This window comes from Nicotiana tomentosiformis, unplaced genomic scaffold, assembly GCF_000390325.3.
Source record: "Nicotiana tomentosiformis unplaced genomic scaffold, ASM39032v3 Un00180, whole genome shotgun sequence".
NCBI lineage: Eukaryota > Viridiplantae > Streptophyta > Magnoliopsida > Solanales > Solanaceae > Nicotiana > Nicotiana tomentosiformis.
Genome location: NW_027174739.1, coordinates 43,665 through 50,299, shown reverse-complemented (window position 1 = coordinate 50,299; position 6,635 = coordinate 43,665).

The window sequence follows — 6,635 nt, the reverse complement described above, 5'->3', positions numbered from 1 at the left end:
AGCCCTAGGATTTTTACAAAACTTGAAAAACAACAAAAATAATTTCTTAGTTTTATTTCTCAACTTGCACTCTTAGTTTTAAATTAGACTTAAAAATAACTCAAATTTTTGGAAGTGTAAATTGAGATAGTCAAATTCACATACTACAATATATACTCCTAACTCCCATATATAGCTCCATATGGAAATCGACCCTGACTCTTATTGGGTACTATCATTGCATTCGACCGTTTTATAACCTTGAATTGAGGTGTGAAATTGGATGAGACCAATTTTTGGCGCCGTTGCTAGGGAGCTAAAAACGGTGTTAGCTACATATTTAGGTATGTTTTTGGGAATATCTTCTTTTCCTTCCGTGTTACTAACGCGTTGAGAAATTGTAGGTGCAATCAGGGCAAACAATGAGCTCGAAAACTTACCTTTGGGGGATGTTGACGTTGAGGATGATCAAATGGATGAGGTCCCTCTTGAACCTCAAGAAAATAGACGAGGTCGACCGCCTCATGACAATGTACCTGCTCCACCACGAGCAGCTCCACACCGGGTATTGCCGAATGAAGGGTATGCAAGTACTTCTAATGACCTGGCCGGTCGTTTCGAGAGTTATAACCTCGTTTTCTCCATTTCCTACTTCTTTTTGTGTTATTCAGCTATATTATGTTATATCGGGTTAGTTGGTTCGAGACCGGAAGGAACTCGGAGTGAAATGAGACACTTAGTCTCATAATTGAAAATTTTAAGTTAGAAAAGTGGACCGGATATGGACCTATGTGTAAACGACCTCGGATTGGAATTTTGATGATTCCAATAGCTTCGTATGGTGATTTAGGCTTAGGAGCGTGTCCGGAATATTATTTGGAAGTCCATAGAGGAATTAGGCTTGAAATGCCGAAAGTTTTATTTTTGAGAAGTTTGACCGGGGGGTTGACGTTTTGATATCTGGGTCAGAATCCGATTCTGAAAATTGGAATACCTCTGTTATGTCATTTAGGACTTGTGTGCAAAATTTGAGGTCAATCGTACGTGATTTGATACCTCTGTTAGAAATTAGAAATTTCAAAGTTCATTAGGCTTGAATTGGGGTGTAATTCATGGTTTTAGTGTTGTTTGAGGTGATTTGAGGATTCGACTAAGTCCGTATGATGTTTTAGGACTTGTTGGTATATTTGGTTGAGGTCCCGAGGGCCTCGGGTGAGTTTCAGATGGTTAACGGATCAAAAATTGAACTACAAAAGCTGCTGCAATTTCCTTCTGTTGGAAATTTCTTCTGCCAGATTCGAGCCCAGAAATCTCTTAGAATCGAGCCCATAAATCGAGCCCAGAGTCGAGGGCCACGATCAAAGCCATGATCGAGCCCAAAGTCGAGGTCCATGATCGAAGGCCTAGGATCGAGAACCAAGATCGAAGGCCTAGGATCGAGAACCATGATCAAAGGCCTATGATCGAGAACCAAGATCGAAGGCCTATGATCGAGAACCATGATCGAAGGCCTAGGATCGAGGGCCAGGATCGAGGACCAGGATCAAGGACCTCGATCGAAGGTCAAGATCGAAGGCCAAGATCGAGGCAAAACCGAGGTTGTCTGGGCAGAATTATAAAAAAACAGGAACGTCATCCCATTTGCCATTTTTGACAAATTGAAGCTTGAGGAGAGGCGATTTTTGATATATTTTCAAGGAAAACTTGAGGTAAGTCCCTTGTGATCATTTCTACTCCATAATATTGAATTATCATCGAATAATCCGACTAGTTTACATGATTTTGAGATGTAAATCGGAGATTGGAACTTAGAAATTTGGAAATAAGATTTGTAGATTTGAGGGTCGAGTTGAGGTCGGATTTTGGTAAAATTGATATGGGTAGACTCGTGGTTGAATGGGCTTTCGGATTTTGTAACTTTTGTTGGGTTCCGAGACGTGGCCCCCACAAGCTATTTTTGAGCCAATTTCAGGTTTTGGTCTAATTTTGAAGCTTTTCTTGTGGAATTCATTCCATTAGCGTATATTGATGGTATTATACTGATTATGAATAGATTTGTAGCATTTGGAGGCCGTGTCCAGAGGCAAGAGAATTGCGGGGTAGAGATTTGACCAGTTTGAGGTAAGTAACGATTGTAAATCTAGTACTGAGGGTATGAAACCCCGGATTTCGTATCATTCTACTATTTTGAAGTGACGCACATGCTAGGTGACGGGCGTGTGGGCATGCAATGTTGGGGTTTTGTGACTTGGTCCGTCCCGTAGTAACTATAAAGTTGCATATTTTGTTGAAACAATTTGATCCTTATATGTTTTAGAAAGAATTTCTGTAAATTGGGCTGAATGCCATGTTTGGGCCTTGCGCCAATGCTTTTTAAACCCTTAGGGGTTGTTTCTTACCATCCTCTCACTATTTTTGATTGAAAATCTATACTCAGTCATGTTTATACTTGTTTACCGCATAACTCAGTTTTATGACTCTATTTTGATGCATATAAATATTTTGGGATGAATGCCCTGTTTTACTGAAATGCCCGAGTGGCTTGAGAGGTTTATGACTGAGTGAGGCTGAGGGCCTGATTTGTGAGGATGAGTGTGGATCGGGGTTGCCTGCCTGCAGCATATTTATGACTGAGTGAGGCCGAGGGCCTGATTGTGAGGATGAGTGTGGATCGGGGCTGCCCGCCTGCAGCGTACTTTATTATTATAGCACGTGAGTTGTCCGTGCAGATTATAGCGCTTGGGATGAAGGAGCCCCTACGGAGTCTGTACACACCCCCAGTGAGCATAGGTACCTACTGAGTGCGAGTGCCGAGTGTTGAGTGACTGGGAGGCATGAGTGATTGTGAGGTATGCCCGAGTGGCAAGAGTGATTGTGAGGTATGCTCGAGTGTCACGAGTGACTGTGAGGTTTGCCCGAGGAGCTGTATATGAGTGATATTTTGCCCGAGGGGCTATTTATGATTTCATCATTTTTGCTCACCTTTGCATTGAGCCTTTGTTTGAAAAACTATTGGAAAAATGTCTTTAAACAATTATTTTTTACTGGAACTGGGTTTAAACGAGATGTTTGATTCAAATCCTGATTTTTAAAAGCATGTGGTATTTTACTGAGATTTCCTGATATGAACGTTATATGCTTTATTGCTCGTCACTACTGCTCAGTCTTTATTTATTGTTGTTACTTAATGAGTTGGCGTACTCACGTTACTCCCTGCACCCTGTGTGCAGATTCAGGTGTAGCTGGACACGATAGCGGTTATTGAGTGTTCTGGTTGCAGATTTTTCTTGGAGATAACAAGGTAGCTGTTTGGCGATCGCAGCCCCTGCTCTTCTCCCTCTTATCTTCCTCTAGTTGTATTTAGCTATTTTCCAGGCTGAGTTAGCCTTGATATTGTTAGATAGATTGTAGCTGATGCTCATGACTAGTGACACCCCGATGTCGGACTTTTCTTTTCCGCACTTCTGTTTTTCTTTGATTTAAACTCTTTAAATGGAGGTTTTATGTTAAATAACCTTGAAATTATCTTTGAAATGAAAATATCGGTTTGTTTTGGAAATGAGTCGGCTTGCCTAGTTCCACAATAGGCGCCATCATGACAGAGGTTAGTTTGGGTCGTAACAGATTGGTATCAGAGCCTAGGTTACATAGGTCTCACGAGTCATGAGCAGTTTTAGTAGAGTCTTGCGGATCAGTATGGAGACGTCTGTACTTATCTTCAGGAGGCTGTAGAACCTTTAGAAAACTCCACATTCTTGAATTCTTGTCGTGCAAATCTGTTGATTCTAGTAACTAAATATTTGTTGTTTCATTCTCTCACAGATGGTGAGGACTCGTGTTACCGGTCAGGAGGGCCAGCTACCAGTACCACCAGCCAGGGCCGCGAGAGGCCGAGGCCGCGGTAGAGGCCGTGGTAGGGGCAGAGGTGCAGCCCGTACAGCAGTTGGGGCAGTACCTACACATCCACTGGTTGTCCCAGATCATGACCAAGTTCTAGTTGTTGATGCACCAGCTCAGGCACCACCTGTGCCTATTGTGATTCCAGGCCTTCAGGAGGCCCTAGCTCAGATTCTGACAGCGTGTACTGGCCTTGCTCAAGCGGTCTCTATTTCGATGGACGCAACTACTTCTCAGGCCAGGGGAGGCACTCAGACTCCGGTCACTCGCACACCCGAGCAGGTCATTCAGGGACTTCAGACACCAGAGCTACCACCAGCCCAACCGGTTACTGTTGCTCAGGATTATGTGGTTCCTGCTATGCCTGAGGATGATCAGCGCAAGTTGGAGAGGTTTGGGAGACTTCAGCCACCACCTTTCAGTGGCACAGAGAGAAAGGATGCTCAAGACTTTTTGGACAGGTGTTAGAGGATACTCTGTACTGCTAGTATTTTGGAGACTTGTGGGGTCTCATTCACTACCTTTTAGTTTTCTGGGGCTGCACTCAGATGGTGGGAGACTTACGAAAGGCGTAGGCCTGTTGGCGCAGCACCCCTTACTTGGCAGCAGTTCTCCGTGTTCTTTTTGGAGAAGTTCGTGCCTCGATCCCATAGAGAGGAGCTGCGTAGACAGTTTGAGCTGCTCCGCCAGGGTGATATGTCTGTGATACAGTATGAGATGCGGTTCTTCGAGTTGGCCCGTCATGCTATCTGGTTGGTTCCCACGGACAAAGAGAGGATCATGAGGTTTATTGATGGCCTCACTTATCAGCTACAGTTGCTCATGACCAGGGAGCGGGTTTCGGGTGCTACCTTTGATGAGGTTGTCGACTTTGCTCGGCAGATTGAGATGGTTCGCGGTCAGGAGAGAGTTGAGCGGGAGGCCAAGAGGCCTCGTGGTCAGGGTGGATTCAGCGGTGCTCCTTTTGGGGGTCAGTTCTAGCACGGTAGAGGTCGTCATTTCAGACAGGCTCAGTCAACTCGACCATTTCATCGGGGTGCATCATCTGGCCATGGTTCTCACAGTTCTCATCAGGGCCACTCATCACTTAGTGCCCTTTCAGTTCAGAGTTTGTCCCGTGCTCCACCTGTTCAGGGTTCTTCCATGCCAGGTTCTTCTACCAGTCATCCCGGTGCTAGGGATTCCCTTCAGTTTCCGCCGCCAGCACCAGGGAGTTGTTTTGAGTGTGGGGAGCTTGGGCATATATGGAGGTAGTGTCCTCGTCGTCATGGAGGTCTATTTCAGCAGAGGAGTCAGCCTCCGACTACAGCACCAGCTACCTCACCACCCGCCCAGTCAGCTCGGGGTGGAGGTCAGTCAGCTAGGGGTCTCCCTAGAGAGGGAGGTAGATCAGGGGGTGGTCAGGCCCGTTTCTATGCTCTCCCTGCCAGACCAGATGCTATTGCTTCAGATGCTAAGATTACAGGTATTATCTCAGTTTGCCATAAAGATGCCTCAGTATTATTTGACCCTGGTTCCATGTATTCATATGTTTCCTCATATTTCGCCCATTTTTTGGATATGCCCCATGAGTCCTTATTTTCATTTGTACATGTATCTACTCCTGTGGGCGAAACTATTATTGTGGACCGCGTATATCGGTCATGTGTGGTGACTATTGGGGGTCTGGAGACCCGAGTAGATCTATTGTTGCTCAGTATGGTTGACTTTGATGTGATATTGGGTATGGATTGGTTATCTCTATGTCATGTTGTTCAGGATTGTCACGCTAAGACGGTGACGTTGGCTATGCTGGGAATTCTGAGGGTTGAGTAGAGCGGTTCTGTAGATTATGTACCAAGTAGGGTGATTTCATATTTGAAGGCTCAGCGCATGGTTGAGAAGGGTTGCCTATCTTGTTTGGATTTTGTGAGGGATGTTAGTGCAGAGACTCCTGTCATTTATTCTGTTCCGGTGGTACGTGATTTTTTGGATGTGTTTCCTGCAGACCTACCAGGCATGCCGCCTGACAGAGATATTGACTTTGGTATTGATTTGGTGCCGGGCACTCAGCCCATTTCTATTCCACTGTATCGTATGGCACCGGCGGAGTTGAAGAAATTGAAAGAACAGCTTTAGGAACTCCTTGATAAGGGATTTATTCGGCCTAGTGTGTCACCTTGGGGTGCACCAGTTCTATTTGTGAAGAAGAATGATGGTTCCATGAGAATGTGTATTGATTACAGGCAGTTGAACAAGGTCACAGCCAAGAATAAGTATCCTTTGCCTCACATTGATGATTTATTCGACCAACTTCAGGGAGCGAGTGTGTTCTCCAAGATTGATTTGAGGTACGGTTATCACCAGCTGAAGATTCGGGATTCAGATATTCTTAAAACAGCTTTCAGAACCCGATATGGCCATTATGATTTCTTGGTGATGTCATTTGGGCTGACCAATGCCCCAGCAGCGTTCATGCATTTGATGAACATTGTATTTCAGCCCTATTTGGACTGATTTGTTGTTGTATTTATTGATGACATCCTGGTGTACTCCCGTAGCCAGGAGGAGCATGCTCAGCATTTAAAGATTGTATTACAGAGATTGAGGGAGGAGAATCTTTATGCAAAGTTCTCCAAATGCGAGTTTTGGCTCAGTTCAGTAGCATTCTTGGGGCACGTGGTGTCCAGTGAGGGTATTCAGGTGGATCCGAAGAAAATAGAGGCGGTGCAGAGTTGGCCCAGACCATCTTCAGCCACGGAGATTAGGAGCTTTCTTGG